This window comes from Lontra canadensis, unplaced genomic scaffold (genome assembly GCF_010015895.1).
Source record: "Lontra canadensis isolate GAN:19392208 unplaced genomic scaffold, GSC_riverotter_1.0 scaffold51, whole genome shotgun sequence".
Taxonomy (NCBI): domain Eukaryota; kingdom Metazoa; phylum Chordata; class Mammalia; order Carnivora; family Mustelidae; genus Lontra; species Lontra canadensis.
Genome location: NW_022631045.1, coordinates 6136250 through 6157594, shown reverse-complemented (window position 1 = coordinate 6157594; position 21345 = coordinate 6136250).

Below are 21345 nucleotides of genomic sequence, written 5' to 3'. Positions count from 1 at the left end.
CCCTGGAAACTAGAAGGAAGTTTCCATAGCACAAGTCAGGAAAAGAGAGAAAGGAGAATGGGGCAGGGGAGAGAATGGTAACATTCTGGGGAGGTGGGCTCAGCAGGATTGTGCCTCAGCTCAAAACCCAACCTAGTGAAAGCAGATTGCTGGCTTGCCCCAGCTCTACTGCTGACTAGCGCATGGAGCATCTGCTCCTACAGCAGGAGTCAGTTTTAAAGAAAATGTTCCATAAAGACTATCAGTTTTCAGCTTTTGGTTCTTTGCTAAGGTCACCCTCCCCTCCTAATAAAGGTTGGAAACAAGAGCAATTAAGTCTTGCCTCTCATCACACAGAGCTCATCCTGATTTAGCTAAACTCACTCCTTTGGTTTCCCTGAGAATGAAGAGGAACGCTTTAGTGAAATCATAAGGGAAGCCACATTAAATTTTCATCAGCTTATTTTTATTAGTTACACCATTTTAGAAACAGGTTACATTATGTTCAATAGATTTTGTGAAAGAAAGGCAGATGTTGGTAATATATCTTAGAAACATCACAGTAAAAGAGGTTTTAAACATCTGTTGTTTAAAAAGACTTTTGGCAAAAAGAAAAAAAAAATTTTTTTTTGGCCTCTATGTGCCTCAGTCTCCTTATCAGGAAAATGGTGGGTAATAATGTAGCCCTGGTTGTGAAGAATAAACAAGTTGACTTTTGTAAAGCTCTTAAAACAGTGCTGTATACCTTATAAATTCTCTGATAGTGTTAGTTACTATTTTCTGTATATTACTTATTTCACTTATGTGTTTCCTGTATATATATATATATATATATATGTATGTATATATATATATATTTTTTTTTTAAGATTTTATTTATTTATTTTATTTGTTAGAGAGAGAGAGCACGAGAGAGAGAGAGCACAAGAGAGTACAGCAGAGGGAGAGGGAGAAGGAGAAGCAGGCACCCTGCCGAACAAGGAGCCAGATGCGGGTCTTGATCCCAGGAGCTTGGGATCATGACCTGAGCCGAAGGCAGCTGCTTAACCAATGGAGCCACCCAGGCATCCCCCGTATATTTTCTTATTGCTGCCCCCTGCCAACAGTGGTGTTGGCTCCTCAAGTGGTTGTCTTATCTTTGAAATGATAAAATGTGATTAGACATTATTTAGTGATAAAGTGTAATTGTGGGGGAGAGAAGTTATTTTTATGAAAACTAAATTAAAAGCTTTGGAAAGACTTAATAACAGCAAGTTTTATACACACACACACACACACACACAGAGTGTAAGAAGCTGTCAAGTGGTAGGCATGGGAATAAAATAACAATTGAGTCATTATATTCAGTTTGTTTTTAAAGTGTTTTGTTCCCCTCCAATTGAAACAAACTGAAATTAGGCATCATATAAGATAGATTATCTATGTGGAAAAAATCTGAAGCAGAGGACCCACATCCAAATGAAAGGCCTTGATCCTGTAGACATACACAGAGTGCATGAATAGATATAGTGTGTGTTTGTTGTGGTATTAAAAATCACAGGGAGAGGGAGGAAGGATGCTACTAGAAAAAGTCTAAAAGAGCTCCATAGTAATGGTTGCTTGGCTGGCTCATTTGGTAGAGCATATGACTCTTGATCTCAGGGTTGTGAGTTCAAGCCTCACATTGGGTATAGATCTTGCTTAATAAATAAACAAACAAACAAGCAAACAAACAAACAAACAACACTCCTTACTAAGAAATAGTGATTTGTATGTGATGCTTAAAAAAATAATGTTTAGGGGCACCTGGATGGCTCAGTTGGTTAAACATCTGATTCTTGGTTTCTGCTCAGGTCATGATCTCAGTCATAGGACTAAGCCCTACATTGGGCTCTCAGTGCAGATCCTGCTTCAGATTTTTTCTCCCTCCCCCTCTGCCCATCCCTTCTCTCTCTCTCTCTCAATTAACTAAATAAATAAAATCTTAAAAATATAATGTTTAGGGGCGCCTGGGAGGCTCAGTCATTAAGCATCTGCATTCAGCTCAGATCATGATCCCAGCATCCTGGGATCAAGCCCTGCATCAGGCTCCCTGCTCAGCACGGGGCCTGCTTCTCCCTCTCCCACTCTCCCTGCTTGTGTTCCCTCTCTTGCTGTATCTCTCTCTGTCAAATAAATAAATAAAATCTTAAAAAAAATTATAAAAAATATATATATAATGTTTAAAGTATGTGTCATTATTGTTATAATCCCCAATTTAATTAGTTTTTCAGTTAACCCATCAACCACTATGCCAGTATGATCAGAAAAGAGGGCTCTGCTGTGTGGCAAGTGCAGTGGGCATAAAAAAGGATGGGTCTGAAAAGAAAGGAAAAGAGAGAAGATAGCATTCAAGCTGACTGTGGAAGGATGAATACAGATTGGCTGGGTTGATAAGACTGAGGCAGGCTTAGGGGAACTAGGTATGAGAAAGCACTGCATATGAACAGTACTACAAATAATTCAGTTTTGCTAATGTTTAAAGTATAGAGAAGAGAATATAGGTAGATGAGAGTGGACAGATAACCAGAAAAGGGCCGGATATTAAAGAGCTTTACTTAATAAGAAAAGGCATTTGGAATTGATCTTATAGGTAAAGCCAAGATATCAAAAAAAATGTTGAATGTAGCAGTGAAATGATCAGATCTGCATGCTAGGATCATTCTGCTAGTAATGTGGGCTTGATGGGCCAAAACTAAAGGAGGAAAACCAGCAAGAAAGTTATTTCAGTAGTCTGAGTAAGAAATGTTGGGTGCTAAACTAGGACAGTGGCAGGGACATGGCAAGGAGGAGTGTAGTTACCTTTATTGATTTCCTCCCCACATTCAATTCCTCATAGCCCTACCCAAAGAGGACCCAAGGATTAACTCTGCTTCCTACTCTCAGGACGGGCTCTGCTTAAGCTAAGCCAACCAAGGTATCTCATCATTCTAACCATGGTGATTCGTTTCATGGATGGGCACATAGCCTTCTTGGACATTGGGGTTACAGAAAATTGGGGTTACATTTGGGGTGCTTCTGGGGAAGGAACTTTTTCTCTAGTTAGCTGGACATGAACAGAGAAGCATGCTGGGTTTTGATAACTTTTAACTCAAAATAACGTTCATGCCAAAGTGGTCCATCTTGGGACACTCCACTCTTGTCCCTATAGTGTCATCTAATATCCAGTTCTTATGCAAATTTCTGTTACAAAAAAACTTTTTTCTTTTTTTAATTTAAATTCAATTTATTAACATAATGTATGATTAGTTTCAAAGGAAGAGCTCAGTGACTCATCAGTCTTATATATAATACCCAGTGCTCATTACACTGATGTGGTTTTGGAATATTGGTGAGGTTTGGTGGGGTGAGGTTCAGAGCTGACAACCAAAAATTGATTTTTTTCAAGATTTTTATTTTATTTATTTGACAGAGAGAGAGAGAGAGAGAGAGAGGGTACAGAAGCAGGGGAAGTGGGTGGAGGAGAAGCAGGCTTCCTGCTTAGCAGGGAGCCTTGGCATATTTTTGGTGCAAAATGGTGGTTTATTTTTTTTTAATGTTTTATTTATTTATTTGACAGAGATCACAAGTAGGCAGAGAGACAGGCAGAGAGAGAGGGGGAAGCAGGCTCCCAGCCAAGCAGAGAGCCCGATGTGGGGCTCGATCCCAGGACCCTGGGATCATGACCTGAGCCGAAGGCAGAGGCTTTAACCCACTGAGCCACCCAGGTGCCCAAAATGGTGGTTTATTAAAGCACAGGCACAGAGCCCACTGCAGAAAGAGATGCTGCCCCAGGGTCTTGAAGAGTGGCTGATTATATACTTGGGAGTTGGGGGAAGTAAGGAAAAGGGAGGTTTCAAAAGAACTTTCATATGCGAAAGAGGACCAACCTACAAGATATACCTCTAGGATACCTACAAGATACCAGAGGCCTTGACATTGTCAAGTTAGGGTTGTTTTCCCCTCTAGCAAGGTATTAACATTAAGACAGTTGGGAGATTCCTGGAAGAATGTTACACATGTCCCACCCAAGAGTAGGGTGTCGGGGGAGGTTACTGGCATCAGCTTATGTTTTGTCTTCAGCCAGCCTTCTGCTCCCTCATCAACATCACGAGCCCTCCTTAATGTCCATCACCCAGTGACTTGTTGAAGAAACTGTCACCCTGTTTTTAAACCAGGTTTGGTGGAATTTTCTGTATTTGCAACCAAAGTAGTCTTACTATTCCAAGAGGAGAAATCTAACGGGTGAAGAGATAGTGTCAAGAAGACATGGAGTTGAGCAGATAGAAGGGTTAAGGAAAAGGGAAGAATCCAAGAATCTTAGCTTTCTGCCATTGGCAACTACAGAACTAAGGAAAAACATAGAACAAAAAAAAAAAAAAAAGGAAGAAAGAAAGAAAAGATTAGACTCTGCACACTGAGACTCAAAAGTAGACAGAAGAAAGGGGAAAGAAAAGGGAACTACAAATAAGAGCCAGAGATAAAAGTGGTAGAAGTCAGGAGAGAGTGGGGCCATGAAAAAAAGGAAATTTCAAAAAGGATGAAATAGTGAAAAATGCCAGATACCTACAGAACAACCAAGTAAGATGAGGATAAAATGTGCCCATTGACAAGTAAGTATGCCATACTCAGGCCAGGCCTGGAGACCTAGACACGGTCTGGCAGGACCAGCCAAAAGGGTTCTTGGCTTTGTACAGACCTATTTAGCCAGAGCGGTCCCACCTTGGTTGAACAGCCATTTTGTAGTTTATGCAGTGAAACTTAAACTGACCCTGCCCCGCCCGCCCCCAACCCCCGGGGGGAACTTTCTTAAAAGCAAGTCCAGGAAACCAGTCCCAGGTAACAAAGCCCAAATACAAGGGTGGGTTAAGTCAGGTGCAGATAATGGCCTGAATGCAGGGATGAGTCGGGTCCGGTGGAGACATCCAATCAGTAAAGTGTGCATACTGTCTCCCTAGCTACCAAGGAGTGTAGGCCCCGCCTTTTGGCCGCCAATTGTGACAAAGGCGATAGGCTAGTTCAAAAAGCTACTATGGGGTGAATTGTAATTCAATTGGCCACCCATGTGTGACCTAGCATGTCTGTGCAGCTTTCTCTGTGTGTTACAATCTCATTCGCCACATGTGTGTGGCCAGGACCAACCACATGGCCTTTGCTCTATAAAAGTTAAGTCTGTGAGGCAGGGAGGGGTCACCCTCTCTGTAAGGGGTGGCCCCGACCTGTCTGTTTGACGGTCGGTTTGATTCTTGATGCTTGGCGTGAAATAAAGTTTTGCTTGACCTTTGCTTTGTATCAGTCTCGCTCCTTTGACCATGGACCCATTATTGGGGGACTGAACAATGGGGACCCAACAGCTTCATGCAGGATAGAAATCAAACATGAGCCAGAAGGAAGTGAGAGCAGAGTTTACTGAAGACACAGAGAGAGTACAGATTTGGACCGAGCATCCAGAAGCCTCTAAGGGGAGGGTGAATGTCCTCTTTGCTTGGGGTCTGGGTTTTTACTGAGGATTGTGGTCTGGTGTACATGTCCTCTCAGGCATCCAGGAACTGGTTTAAACAAAAACAAGGGTCCCAGTATCCTCCGTAAGTCATTTATGCCCTGAAGCTGAAGAGGAAAATAACTCAGACAGACCTGGGCCCTCAAGCCCCAGAAGATGGAAAGTTACTAGCAATACCAAGAGATAACCAGGAGTCCTACTTTAGCAAGAGATAACCAAGCATTTCTGCTTCTGTAAACAAGCTTCAGGCCACTGCACTATCCACTGTTCCCACCTAAAGCAACCCCCACCCTCAACTTAAACCCACCTACCAGGGGTCAGCACAGCCCTTGTAACTTGACCCCCAGCACTTCCCTATAAAAGTTCTGTGACCCTGCTACCCGGGGCCCAGAATTTCCAATGTGAGCTCCTCAGGGTCCACCTTTATAAAATAAACCCAAGTTCTCCTACTTTGTCGTGTGTCACTTGGTTTCTTACTAGTCTGATTTTCATTTTCCGTAACAGAGCTAGGGGTCTGTCTTGGGGTCAAGGTGTCTGGAGTCAGTGGTCTGGAAAACATACATGATGATCTCACATGGTCACTCCTTAGATGTTATCTACTGTGTTGGAAGATTCCAAAGAAATCATTAACTCCTTGATCCTTAAAAGAGGACATATTATAAGCATGTGTAGGGCAAGGGTGCAGGTCCTAGCAAAAATAGAATCAGGAAAAGGAACAAGAAAGCAACTCCTCATGGAATCCCTTTATAGTTTCCCTATCCCAGGTACTCACTGGTGACCCGAGCAAAGTAGTTTCATCCATACTGGGAGACGTGATCACCACCATCACACATTCTAGAATATTCTAAAAAAAATATTCTAGAATATTCTAAAAATATATTCTTTTTTTAAAAAGTAAGGAAAGCAATTCCTATTCCCCTGTGCATTGATATCAGATAGTTTACATAGCACAAAGAGAAGAAAAAGCTAGCTAGTTTGGATTCTATCATTGAATGGATGTCATTCTGATGAGGGAACAGAAGGCTGGCTGAAGACAAAACATAAGCTGACACCGGTAACCTTCCCCAACCCCCTACTCTTGGGTGGCATATGTATGACATTCTTCCAGGAATCTCTCAACTATCTTAATGTTAATACCTTGTTAGAGGTGAAAACAACCTTAACTTGGCAATGGCAAGGCCTCTGGTAACTTGTAGGTATCATGTGGGTATCTTGTAGGTATCTTAGCAAATGAAAGTTCTTTTGAAACCTCCCTTTTCCTTACTTCCCCAACTTCCAAGTATATAATCAGCCACTCCTCAAAACCCAGGGCAGCATGTCTTTCTGCTGTGGGTCCTGTCCCCATGCTTTAATAAACCACCATTTTGCACTAAAGACATGTCAAAAATTATTTCTTGGTCGTTGGCTCCAGACTTCACCCCACCAAACCTCACCTATACTCCAAAACCACCTCAATTCCATGATTGCTTGGATAATTGCTAAAGTGTGTATCCCTCCCTTGGAACTCAAGTAGGAAGACAAGAAAATGTTCTGCCATTTTCCCCTTAGTAATATTCACTGAACTATCTACAGCAAAGAAATAGGGGAGTGGTGTCAGGACTGTATTTCTAATCTTACAGCAGATTTTAAAAACAAAGAAATAAACCCAAAGGAAGTCACTGGGGGATAAGCCAAACAAAAACGCATTTTCATTTTTAAACTTCAACGTGCATTTTCAGTTGACTGTCTGCCAATAGCTGGAAAGCTGGTTTGGGCCAATGTCAAAGGCAGGAAGACAAGTGCCCTTCGTGGAGGTGTCCACTCACAGAAAATGGGGATCTACATGGTGTAGGTTTGTCTAATGGTCACCTAGAGCAGCATCTGCTGTTCCGGTGCCAGCTAGAGAAAATCCCATGAAAGAAAACCTGGCACCAGCGCACATATGTTATTTTCTGGAGCCAATTTACATTTTGTGCTTTTGTCGATCTGAGCCAGAACAGCATAAACAATGCCAAACCTGGTTTTCTGATTATTTTCAGGCTGATTGAATCTGGCACATGACATGGTTTTATCTAATTAACCCACATGTGGTACAAAACAAAACAAATTTGAAATGGAAAGCTCTTTCTGCCTTTACTGAAAGACTGAGGTGCATATATAATTATTTTGTCCTTGTCTCTCAGCCAGATTTATAGTTGAGAGAGGAGGGCTTTTTTTACCAGATAGCAAAACAAGTTCTTTCTATTACCTGCCTATTATAATTAAAATTTATGATGTTTTACGTTTTTCCAAATCTAGCCCTTCCCTTTTCTCTCTCTGTTCCAAAAGAGAAGAAATGTATGGAAGATGCGTTCCTAATTGTAGTATACTAAGAAATATAGCTGATCTTTGTTCCTGGTTACTGGCACAAATCTGAATACCTCGGAATTTCTTGACCAATAGGATTGTCCCTTATTATTCATAAGGGAGGTCTTTGGAGTAGTCTAAGTTTATGCTAATGAGTGGCTTAGGGTGGATTCCCTAGAAAGCTTCAGGATGGGGCCAGTCACAAAAAACCAAGTAATTAGAAAATTGGAACTTTCAACCCCAACCACCAACCTCTGGGAATGAGAGAGGGGCTGGGGGGCTGCACTTTAAAATCTATAAAAACTCTGGAACTATGAGATTTGATGAGCTTCTGGGTTGGTAAACGCAAGAGGGTGATGCACCCCAGTTTTAAAGGGATAGAAACTCCTGTGCCTGGCACTCTTCTGGACTCTGGAGGTTCATCTGTATCCTCTGTAATATCCTTTATATTCAACTGGTAAACAAAAGTTAAATATTTCTTTGAGTTCTGTGAGTCATTCTTAATAAATTAATCAAACCTGAGGAGACAGTCTTGGAAACCCCCAATTTCTAGCCAGTCAGACAGAAACATGGATAACAACCTGGACTTGCAACTGGCATAGGAGGTGAGACTGAGGTTGTAGTTCTGTGGGTCTGAGCCCTTAACATCTGAGATCTAATGCTGTCTTTAGGTTGTGTCAGAATTGAATTGAATAGAACACCCAGCTGGTGTTGCAGAATTGCCTGATGTGGGGAAACCCACACTCCCCAACACACACACACACATTTGTGACCAGGAGTGTCTGAAGGGTTCAGCTTGAGTAGCAAAGGAGAAACACAGGCATGTTTTTTCCTTTATACTAATAAACACATGGACTGTTTAAAAACAAAATCTCAAAATTGGATGAGAGAGTCTATTTTTTTTGGAAAAACAATGTTAGCCAAAGTAAAAGTTCAGCTATCAATTCAGGGTTGTAATTCTTCCACACTTATTATATTATAAAATGGTAGTCTGGAAGCGGGCATCATATTTCGCATTTAGAAGTGAATCACAACATCTAACACAGCAGTGAGTACTGTGATACTCAGTCAAGTGCTGTTTCATGTTTATGGCAGCAATAAAGTTGTTAGAATAGGAAGTGGTACATAACCACCATTTTTAAAAAATATTTTATCTACTTATTTGAGAGAGAAAGAGAGTGCATGTGCACGCACAAGCGGGGGAAGGGGCAGAGGAACAAGAAGACTTCCCACTGAGTGGAGAACCCTATGTGGGGCTGGATACAGGGACCCTGAGATCATGACCTGAGCTGAAGTCAGATGCTTAACCCATTGAGACACCCAGATGCCCCCCTAACCACCATTTTTTAAGAGAGAAGAAATGTCTCTAAAATGATGCTAAAAAATGAATATACTTAAACAGAAATCTCCTAGAGTGAAAGAGCAGAGCATAGGCCAAGTGTCATAACTTGGCTAGCATGGCCCCCATGGATGGTAAAGTCTGGGTTTAGCGTGTATAATGGGGTCACAGGTGGTGGGAATTCAACAGTACAACCCCTGTACTGTGGGGTAAAGGTCGGGAGATGACTCACAGGTGAAAGAGTTGGTCCACAGGCAAAGCAGTTGGTTATATATAAGATGATTAAGCAAATAACTAAATATCTTGAAGATAAGAGGAATTGGTTATTAATTTTCGAAGATTCAGATATGAAAAAGGGAAGATTAGAAAAACTCAGTGGTATTCAGTTAGAATCAGTGTAAATTCAGTTTTATATTTATATCATTACCCGTCTGTATAAGTCTTCTATTGCTACTATAAAATTACCACAAATTTAGTGGCTTAAAACAATACTCATTTATTAGCTCAGAGTTCTGTAGGTCAGAAATCCAAGGGGGCTCAGTTGGGTTCTATGCTCAAGGTCTCAGAAAACCAAAATCAAGGTGTTGGTCAGGCTGGGATTTTATCTGGAAGCTCTGGGAAAGCATCTGTTTTAGTCAGGCTGTTGACAGAGTTATGTTTCTTGTGGTTGCAAGGACTGAGGTCCCTGTTTCTTTCTGGCTGTCAGGGCCATCCTCCACTACCTGAGGCCACCTGTATTCTTCAATATACTGTCCCTTCATCTTCAAGCCAGCAAAAGCATGTCAAACCTTCTTGTGCTTCCCATCTTTGACTTTCCTTCTGCTTCCAGCTGGAGAAAACTCTGCTTTTAAAGGACTCACCTACCTGAACCATCTTTTTTCAAGGCCAAATGATTTGGGACTTTAATTATATCTGCAAAATCCCTTCACAGCAGTACCCAGTTGGTGTTTGAGTGAATAAATGAGAGACAAGAATCTTAGGTAAGCTATCTTTAGAATTCTTTTTCCTATACTATCAATGGGTTAGTAAATATCTATGTGGAAAGATACAGAAATGTTTACATGTGTGTGTGTATTTCCTATACATGTCTTTGGAAAGAGCCTAGAAACGATGATACCCCAGTATTGATGAGTACACCTTGCACTCAAATGGTTTCTAAATCATTCCCCACTAAATGGAAATAGGGTTTCTTGGATAATTCTATGGTTGAAGCAGGGAAAGTACAAGAGGCCTTGCAACAGAAAGTAAGGAGTGCTCAAAAAATGATAGGCCATGTCAAAAGGATCAGGGGTCAGGATGAAGGGATTCTCATTAGCCAAATGTGACAATCTAAATAATGATAATAATGGATTATAACCTACTGAATCAAATAGATATCCATGAGTCCTTATTGGTATAATTGGATACATAAGGGAAAAGGGGAAATCTCTTCCTAAAAGCAGAATGTTATCTAATAAATGTTGAAGAGATGATAGAGTTAGAAATTATTCTCTTGCAATCACAAATGATTCAGGCAAAAAATATCAGTGGATGCTAAAGCCAGTGTGTAAAAGTCTGATGAGGATATTTACATAGCCTCAAAGTAACTTCCCACGAATTACATACCAATTGCTTATTAATTATTCATTACCTATACAGTGGAGAAATCCAGCCCATACTATTTTCACCAAGTGATAACAGCATGGCCAATAATGGGACAGACTGCCATTGTATGTTTCCCAATATGATGTACTGGGTAAAACAGACTATCCCTGTGGTGGTATTTCTGCAGAAATGCATAGCTTTATTTGAATCTTGAGGAAATACCAGACAAACCTTTGCAAAGAATACTGTAGAATTACTAGGCTATACTCTTCAAAAAATGTCAAGGTCACTAGAGACGAGGAAAAATTGGGACCAGTTCCAGCTTGAAAGAGATCAGAGGCACAACCACAAAATTGTTCTAATCCTGGATCAAGAAGAAAGGGGGGGAAAAGGAAAGAAGTTTTCTCTTTGTTTGTTTTTGTTAGGAAGGATTTTTTTGACACAGTGGCAAAATGTGAATGGAATTTTGTGGCCTATATGGCAGCAAGTATTGATGTTAATATCTTGATTTTTATGTGGATACTAAGATTATGTAGAAGAGTGTCTCCATTTTTAGGAAATGCATGCCTTAGTATTTAGGAATAATGGGGCTATGTGTCTACAACTTATATTCAAATGTTTCAGCAAAAATAAGTTTCAAAAACCCTGTTGAAGGTTGAATTGTGCCTCCCAAAAAGATAATGTTGAAGATTTAACTCCATCCCTATGAATGTGTCCTCATTTGCAAGTGGGATTTTTGCAGATGGAATCAAAGTTAAAATGAGGGCATACCGGATTAGCCCCTCAATACAATGACAGATGACCTTATGATGAGAGAGAGATTGGGAGGTACAGGGACACAAGGAAAAAGGCCATGTGATGGCAGAGGCAGAGGTTGGGGTGATAAAGTTATAGACTGAGGATTTCCGACAAACACCAGAAGCTAAGAGACAACTGTGGAACAGAGTCTCCCTCAGAGCCTCCAGCAGGAACCAATTCTGGTCGACACCTTGATTTTGAGCCTCCAGCCTCTAGAACTGTAAGACCTTAACTTTCTGTTGCTTCAAGCCACCCAGTTTGTGATACTTTGAGATAACAGCCCTAGGAAACTAAGACAAACCAAATTGCTTGCTTGCTATTAACACCAGCAACTTACGCATATGATTTTCTGGATATTTATTTTATTTTATTTTATTTTATTTTATTTTATTTTATTTTATTTTTTTAAAGATTTATTTATTTATTTGACAGACAGAGATCACAAGTAGGCAGAGAGGCAGGCAGAGAGAGAGGGGGAAGCAGGCTCCCCGCTGTGCAGAGAGCCCGATGCGGGGCTTGATCCCAGGACCCTGAGACCATAACCTGAGCCGAAGGCAGAGGCTTTAACCCACTGAGCCACCCAGGTGCCCCGATTTTCTGGATATTTTAAAAGAGCAACTGAAAGAGCAATATAATAATGTATTTCTATGTACACATAAAAAATATTTGTTATTTTTCTATGCACATCGCTTTCATCCACGTACCTATAGGAATCTTGCGTATGATATCTGGTATGGTCAGAATATGTGTGTTAGGGTTGAAATCCTCACCCCAAAGGTGATGCTATAAGGGGTCATGTAGGTGGAAGCCTCATGAACGGGACTGGTGCTTTTATTAAAGAGGTAGACAGAGTTTCCTTAGCTCCTTTTGCCATGTAAGAATACAATACAAGAAGTCTGTCACCCAAAGAGGGGGGGCCTCACTTAACCATGCTGTCACCCTGATCTTAGACTTCCAGCCTGTAGAACTGGAGCGATACATTTCTGTTTATAAGCCACCCAGTCTGTGGTGTTTGTTGTAGCAGCCCAAATGGACTATGATACTCTCTTTTAACTTTTATTTCCTTATTGGATAGCATCTCCTTTAAAATGGCCAATATGAAAAAGCAGAGTGAGACAGTGGAGAGAGTGGTAGAGAATTAGATGAATTAAATCTGAAGCCTGCTTTTGGAATTGACCCAACACGGGTGAAAATGCCTATCAATGTCTGACACACAGTAGTACACATCCAGTAAGTGTAAATGTATATATATGTGTGTGTGTGTGTGTATGTGTGTGAATTATTATGCAATAATTCTGAGTTGCTTGCTTTAAAGTTAAGATCGAGAAACTAATATTCTTCATAGGTTATGTCAGGATAAATAATGAGATAATAAATGTAAAATTTCTTTTTAACTTCTAAACCCTCTTGCAGAGAACACCTATATTATCTATAAAAATGTTACTATCCCACTAATACATGCTTACAATTCCTATCTGCAGACCCGGATGATCAGGTTTGCCATTGTTAACTTGTGAAATAACAACTAGGAAAACAAACCCGAAAAACCACCTTTATAATTTCCAGTGGGGTATGATCACATTTGGCCCTGAAACCATATAAAAGCAAATGGGGTAGGAAAGGTTTTACAGAGAAGGAAACAGGTTCAGAGGAGTTGTGTAATTCTCTCAAGGTCATGTAGCTTTTAAGAAGAAGAGACAACATGGGCAACCTTCTTATTTAAAATTCCTAAAATACCACTGTCAGTCATCTGTCTAGAACACAGCTTAGCCAGAAGTAAACATCTGGTTTGAAGCATAGATTGTTGATGGTACCTGAGAACTAATCCACTTATTACTATTTATAACAGAATACATTTGATTGCTTCATTTATTTTCCCAGTGGGTTGAAAATTCATCTTGGCATTCCGTAGCCCAGGAGTATGTTTTATCTTGGATTAAATACACCCCACAAAGGACTAACAGCATGATGATCCGAGGCCTTTTGCATCAGGAGAAAGCATTGCTGACAAACACAACAAGGAAATAGAAAACATTGGGTTTTTTTTTGTTTGTTTGTTTTTTGTTTGGTTGGGTCTCAACTTTGTTTTTTGTTTTGTTTTTAAAGACTTTATTTATTTATTTGACACAGAGAGAGAGATCACAAGTAGGCAGAGAGGCAGGCAGAGAGAGGGGGAAACACACTCCCTGCCAAGCAGAGAGCCTAATGTGGGGCTCGATCCTAGGACCCTGGGATCATGACCTGAGCTGAAGGCAGAGGTTTAACCCTCTGAGCCAGCCAGGCGCCCCTCAACTTTGTTTTTGTGTCAGATTCTATGTAAATATGCGAGGTTTTGAGACAACTTCTATTGGATTGTTTTAACCTACACCGAGTAGCAAAGAACTTTTATCTAATACTGACAGAGTGCAAATTGTACTACTTTCCTTGAATTTTACTTGTTCTTCCTACTTTATAGCCATGAAAATTTATTGAAAGCAAAAGGGACTAAGTGGGATATGGGCTTGCTCTTCAAAATACTTTAATTTTTCACAACACTGTGCCACAAAACTCATCTCATTGAGGTGATGTCCCCTTACTCCAGACCCAAGAGCAGTGTGACCTCTTCAGGGTCAGCTGCATGGGGTCCAGTAGAACCATACTCTGACAAACAGACTTACTGGATGTGTGTTCAGAAGGAGTTTTGAAAGCACTATCTAAACATTTAGAAATTTCTTACATCAATAAACAATTTTTATATCCTTACTTTTTCCTCATTCTCCTAAAAAGTGTCAGGTATTGCATTCACCGCCACAGCCTCTGTTTCAGTACATTCTGTGTACATATTTCATTATCCTATCCAGCTGATGATTCTGCTCTATTCTATACAACACCGATTCTATCACAAACTATGAAAAAAGAAACCCAAATTGTTGTTCTGCTTGCAGCCAGCATTTATTTGGTCTAGACCTAATGTTCTGAGAAATGACCTACTAGAAGCAATGTAAAATATAAGTTCAAGACTTTCTTTTACACTTTGTTTTTCAGCCTTCTAAGCTATCATTTTGTTATACTTTAGTATCTTCTCTCTAATGTCTGTCTGGACAAAAAGGAAACTAAGAGCTCTCTTAAAAGAGCTGGTAATGCTGGCTTATGAACTGTAGTGCTTCATCTACAGTGTTGATTCTCAACCTTGGCTGTACACTGGAATCCCTAGCAAGCATGTAAAACTTCCCATGTCCATGTTGTACCCCAGATTGAGTAAATCAGAATTCTGGGGAGCGACCCAAGCCTCAGTGATTCTAAAGTTGCCCAAGCGGTTCCAAAGAGAGCCGACATTGAGAACCACTGAGCTAGAATATAAAGAGACCAGCTGCTGGTTAGTCAATAGCTATTCTACCTTGTCTGTGACCATGTTCCTGATTGGACTTGAGTTTTGTATGTTCAGATGTGTCTGTTTGTTCCTGTACTCTCAGTGTTGACCCCACACCACTGGAGCATTGGCCTGGCTCACTAATATCCATCCCTGGACACCTATGTATTCTAACTAACTAACCAGCCTGGACCTGGAGTAAGCAGGGAGAGAATTCTAGTTCTCCTTCAATATTGTTGCTTCTCTTCTTCTGGAGTGATAAAATTGCTTCTACCATTTAAAGCTAGGAAAAGGACACCCAAGTTTTCTTTTCTGTTTAAACTCCCTTCCTAGGTAATCTCATGCAACCACTTGGCTTTAAATACACTCTATAAGCCAATGAGTTCCAAATTTATATATTCATTTTGGACATCATCCTTGAACCCACAGTTCTACTTTAACAACTTACTCTACTTGGATGTCTAGTAGGCTCTTAAAAACTCAACATGTCCCAAAGTGAGCTCATGACAATACCCTTCCTCACCACCAATACCAGAAACATTCCCATCACAGCCTTCCCCAACTTGGTTGATGGTACTCCATCTTCCAGCAACTAAGTTGAAAACCTTCAAATCATCCTTGACTCTTTCTCTGCAAGTTACATCCAATTTGTTTCTGTTCATTCTTCACTTTGAATCCTGTTCTTTAGACTTTTAAAATATATCAAGAATCTGGGCATTTCTCATCACTTCTAGTGTGTGTGTGTGTGTGTGTGTGTGTGTGTGTGTGCACGCACATATATATGGTTCAAGCCACCATCATTTCTCATCTGGATTATTGCAATTGCCTCTCACCTTTCCTTCCTGCTTCTACTCTTGCTTTTCTTCAGTCTATTCTCAAAATACCAGTCCCAGTGATCTTCTTAAAACATGTTACATCACGTTGCTTCTTTGCACCAAATCCTCCAAATGCTTCCTATTTTGTGCAGAGTAAAAGCCAAAAGCTTTACTATGACTTAAAGCACCCTATATGGTCTGGCCCCCATGTTATGCTTCTGTCCTCATTTCCTACTACTCTCTCCTTCTGCTCACATCAAGCTTCTTGTTGTTTATCCAACTGACATTTTCTTACCTCAGGGCATTTGACTCCATCCCAATTGCTCAAGGCTGAAATTCAGCTAGGTTTCAACATGGGGCCCTAGGGGGTGTTTATGACTTGCATTAGATTTTATTGGTTTGGACATATGCTGTGATTGGTCACTGCCTGTGTCATACTGATTGTTAAATATTCTGAGTATCAACATGCTTCTACCTGAAATGTTCTTCCTGTGCCTTCTCATCCCTGAGATCCCTACTAAGAGGTCACAAGAAGACATTCTCTAGCCACCCTATTTAAAATTTCATACCTATTTTACTTTCCATTCTCTTTCCACTTTAATTTTTCTCCTCATACTTGTATTAGCTATTCTTTGCTGCATCACATATTACCCCAAAATATAGTAGCTTAAAACAATATTAAATATTTATTTTCTTGAGCAGTTTCTGTGAGGCAGAAATGCAGGAACAGCTTAGCTACATGATTCTTGCTCAGGTTGCACCAAGATGTCAGCTGGAGTTATAGTTATCTTGACAGAAGCTGGAGCTTACACCACAAACACCATCCTATTCAGAGTTGGAGGGAACTACTTAAGGGCAAGAATAGCAGAACACAAGAATCACTGGAGGCTGCTTTAGACAGTATGCCCACTGGTCCCCACGGGGTTCACATGCAAACTCTTCTCATTACAGCATCAGCTAAAAATCTAGAATCTTGTTATCTAAATCAAGTCTGGGGCAGGTGAGACTGCACACATGTAGTTACTTAGGTATAGCACCTCCAGTATGGTTTCTCTTGACCTGGAGACTTATGAAATAAAGGGTCAAGTTATTGACCACCAATATAGCCCACACAAAATTGTAGGATGTGCATAGGATAGTATAGGTTTGTTCAAAGTATATGGTTTGTTCAAAACCAGTATAGGTTTGTTCAAAGGAGGAAATGGGAAGAACATAGGTGTCACTGGGCTATAATGATTCTGAAATTCAGCAAGGTATAGGCTTGCACTTCCTTGATTAGGACTCAAGGCATGGGAATAATTGTTTGTGGCATTTGGTTACACACTGTGGGCTTTCAATTCTCTTTGAGTGATCTTCCCTTTTCCATGAAAGGTAGCCCAAGTGTGCAGTTGGTAGTTTTCCCAGCCTGATCCCTGTCAGTGCGAGACTTCATTTCATCATGTGTCTATACCTTTCATTCCAAACTGGTGGCATTTCTGAAAGTATGATTCTTTCCAAAAGTTTTAAGGGGAGAGGGGCGCCTGGCTGGCTCAGTCATTAGAGCCTGCGACTCTTGATCTCAGGGTGGTAAGATCAAGGCCCACTTTGGGTACAGAGATTACTTCTAAATAAATACATAAATAAATAAATAAAGTCTGAGTGTTCTTTACAAATTTCATTTTGGTTTATCCCATTGGACAAAAAAACACATCTTGGCTTCTGTCTACTTTGGACATCTGCTAGACTGTTTAAGGCCAACATTCCTAAGCTTCTGAAAGTTTTATTCTTTGATTGAATGGTTCCTGGAGATATTTGTTTCCTTAGATCATTCTAATGTCTTAACAAACAAATTAATAGGCACTCTCTTATGTTCCACTTTAGATCAGGCTTTCAGGATGGTGCCCTGACTTGAACTCTTCCTGGAGCCATTTCTTAGCAAGCCAAACTAAACCAAATTAGCATAATTTGCCATTTAGAGAGGTTGGGAACTTCCAAAACCAGCAATCCCTAGCTCCTTTTAGGTTAGTAACCCTCTTCCCACACTTTACTATAAGCAGCAAGAACGAAAGATGCAGGATCTTCCACATTCTGCCTGGACATCTTCTCAGCTGGCTCACTCAGTTCATTAAGCACATTTCCTACTTCCTGCATTACCATAGATCACAGGGTTGCTGTCTACCACCACACTATAAAGATCCCTCACAGTGCTCCTCAGCTTGCTCTGACATTCTCCCCAGAGTCCTTCCTGCTTCTGCCCTCTGACCAGTTTTAAAGCCAGGCCCATATATGCAGTTTTTGTTAGACTATGCCACACTTCAGGGTACTATCATTTATATTACTTGTTAACTTCTGCAGTACACCTCATCCCAGATTTGGGGTAGGAAGCAAGAATCACTGGAGGCCATCTTGAAATCTGACTACTTCTGTAATTAACAATAATAAACTGTGTATCTTACTTATTTGCTTTCTTAGTTGTCCATCCAGAATGAAAGCGTGTGGCAGAGGGATTTTTGATGAGTTTATTCACTACTATATCCCTAGTGCCTGGCTTATAGTAGGTACTCAATATGTGTGTCTTAAATGACTGAAGTAGGGCTATGTTTCTTGGCCTTTGTTGTAACTAGGTGTGGCTATGCAACTAAATTTGGCCAGCAAAATGTGAGCAGAAGTCATGAGTGTGATCTCTAGGTTGTGTACTTAAAGGTAAACTTGTCCTGCAGTTTCTTTTACTCTCCCCTCACTGGCTGGATTACTTATGCATTAGTTGCAGATAAGAAAAACATGCTAGAGAAGGCAGAGCAACACAGTAGAAGCCTGGACCCTTGACACTGGAATAGAGTAACGCCATCACTACACTAGCCCTGGCCTGAATATGCTAGGATTTGAACCTAATAGCAAATTTCTAAGCTGTTTAAACCACAGTTATTTTGAGTCTCTACTATTGCAGTTGAACCTGTAGTTTAACTAATACGTTACAAGAGAGAGGCTAGATAGAAATACAAACATGCCTGAAAATAGCCTGAGGAAGGAAGATAAATGGCCATTTAGCCCTTAGAGAATGACAAATACAGAACTCCTCGTATGTAGCATTACATTGTTGGAATACTCCACCATCTATTATTATTTCTTTTCCTTGTTTTTTCCCCTAGTTTTAAGATATACTTGGCATTCAACACTGGATCAATTTTTTTTAAAGATTTTACTTAATTGAGAGAGAGAGAGAACAGGGTGAGAGAGAGAGAGAGCATGAGTTGGGGAGAGGGGCAGAGGGAGAAGCAGACTCTTCACTGAGCAAGGAGCTTGATGCAAGACTCGATCCCAGGATGCTGGGATCATGACCTAAGCCGAAGGCAGATGCTTAACCAACTGGGCCATTCAGGTGCCCCACCAATGGATCAGTTTAAAGTGCATAACATGATGGTTTGATTTACAATCCATTTGTTTCTTTTTTTTTTTTTTTAAGATTTTATTTATTTATTTGACAGAGAGAGAGATCACAAGTAGGCAGAGAGGCAGGCAGAGAGAGAGAGGAGGAAGCAGACTCTCTGCTGAGCAGAGAGCCTGATGTGGGGCTCGATCCCAGGACTCTGAGATCATGACCTGAACCGAAGGCAGTGGCTTAATCCACTGAGCCACCCAGGCGCCCCACAATCCATTTGTTTCTGATAGGTATATTAATTTGTTTCTAGTTTTATACTGTTATGAATCATGCTCATATAAAATTCTTATACAGGACTTGGTGAACACATGTTCACCAATGGTGATGGCTAGATAAGAAAATATTCAGCCTCAGAAGATTTTGCCAATTTTCCAAAAAGGTACTAATTCATAAGTCCACTAGTGGGGCATGAATATTTTGGTTTCACATCCTTATTCATGGTACTTTTTTTCTTTCACTTTAGTAATTCTGTTGAGTGTATGAAGGTATCTCACCATTATTTTAATTTGCATTTCTCCCATGACAGATGAAGTGGAACTTCTTTCCATATATTTATTAGCCACTTGGATATCTTTTTTTTCTTCTTCTTTTTTTTTAATGTAAAGTGCTTGTTCAAGTATTTCACCCAGCTCACTTTATTTTTTGAGAATTTAACTAGTACTGGGCACCTGGGTGGCTCAGTTGATTAAGTGACTGCTTTCGGCTCAGGTCATGATCCCAGAGTCCCGGGATCAAGTCCTGCATCGGGATCGCTGCTCAGCGGGGTGTCTGCGTCTCCCTCTGACCCTCTCCCCTCTCATTCTCTCTCTTACTCTCTCAAATAAAATTCTGAACAAATAAAAAAAATTTAAATAGTATTGATCAGTATATTTATTGAGTATACTATGTTGGATACATGGTACTAAGCACTTTATGCTTACTTTATATATACAATAACAATGCTCAGTAGGTCTATAACTCATTTGCATTTTATAGTTGAAGAAACCGAAGCCCTGGGATGTTCAGTAGTTCACCCAAAGTCTCTCACTTTTAAGTGGTAGAGTGAAGATCTAAATCCAGGCTGATCTGACAAAGCCTGAAGCTTACATGACAAACCTGTGAGGGATATCATGGGAATCACTGCCTTTCTTCAGACTGCATGTAACTTCATTACTGTAATCATTTTCATCACCCTCCCTTTGTCAGAGAGCGTTTTACTGGAACCCCAGGGAGAAGAGCCATATAATTGGCTGGCTCCTGAAGACTATTTAAAAGAGTCTTGAACTCTAACCTCTGTGGTGTGCCTGTGGGGAGTCCCAAGCCCAAATCTCCCTCCTGGAAGCCTACAAGGCCATGGGAATTTCTAATATGACTCCTTTTTACAAGTCAAGTCAAACAGAAGAACCCTAGGTTTTATCTACAGAAATGGAACACTTGTTGGCTTCCTGAAGATATTAGGGATGGCACAGTGTCATGAAATGTCTAGGGAGTACTCAGTACCTTCCTGTTATGCCAACCGAGTTCCACTTCAGTGGGGACTGTACACTTATACGAGGCATTTATATATTGGTAGGTAAAACTGCATACTGCTTTATTTCTATTCTGAAAGGGATTTCAAGATAAAGCACACTGAGGATATAGCTCTGTAGTGTTTTTAGCAATTGAAAGTCAAGAGCAGCTGGAACTGAAGTTAAGAACTCTTTGAGGACAAATTTAAGTATTATTAGAAAACATATATAAAGCGCTTGCATTCACAGCTCAAAAAAACCCCACAACACAACCTTCCATTTATATGGCATCAAGGTGCAATTTAGGAACCACTTTCACATATGTTATCTCATTTGGCCATCACATACCCCTGAAGGTAGATTGGACAACTGGTCTTATTATGATTAATATTTCCATTTTACAAATGAAGCAGCCAAAGCTCAGAGAGTTTCAGTATTTGTCTGAGGTCACAAAATTCTTAAATGGCTCTGCCAAGTCTCAAGTTCAGGTCTTCTGTCCCTACACTACACTTTCTTTTACATATACCTGGCCATATTTATAAAGGATGTGAATACTTACAGGAGTTGGCTTAGAGTTCAAACATCAGGACAATTAGGAGTTCCCTAAGAGTGGGAACTCTTTTTGGAAAAAGCATAGTGGTGGGCTTTAAAAATGAGCAGGGCTGTGCAAAGTTTCTGTTTGATTCATTTATCACAACTAAAGAAACCCTTCAGGGGAATTTCTCTCCCATGCCACTGACAGAGACTTCAGAAC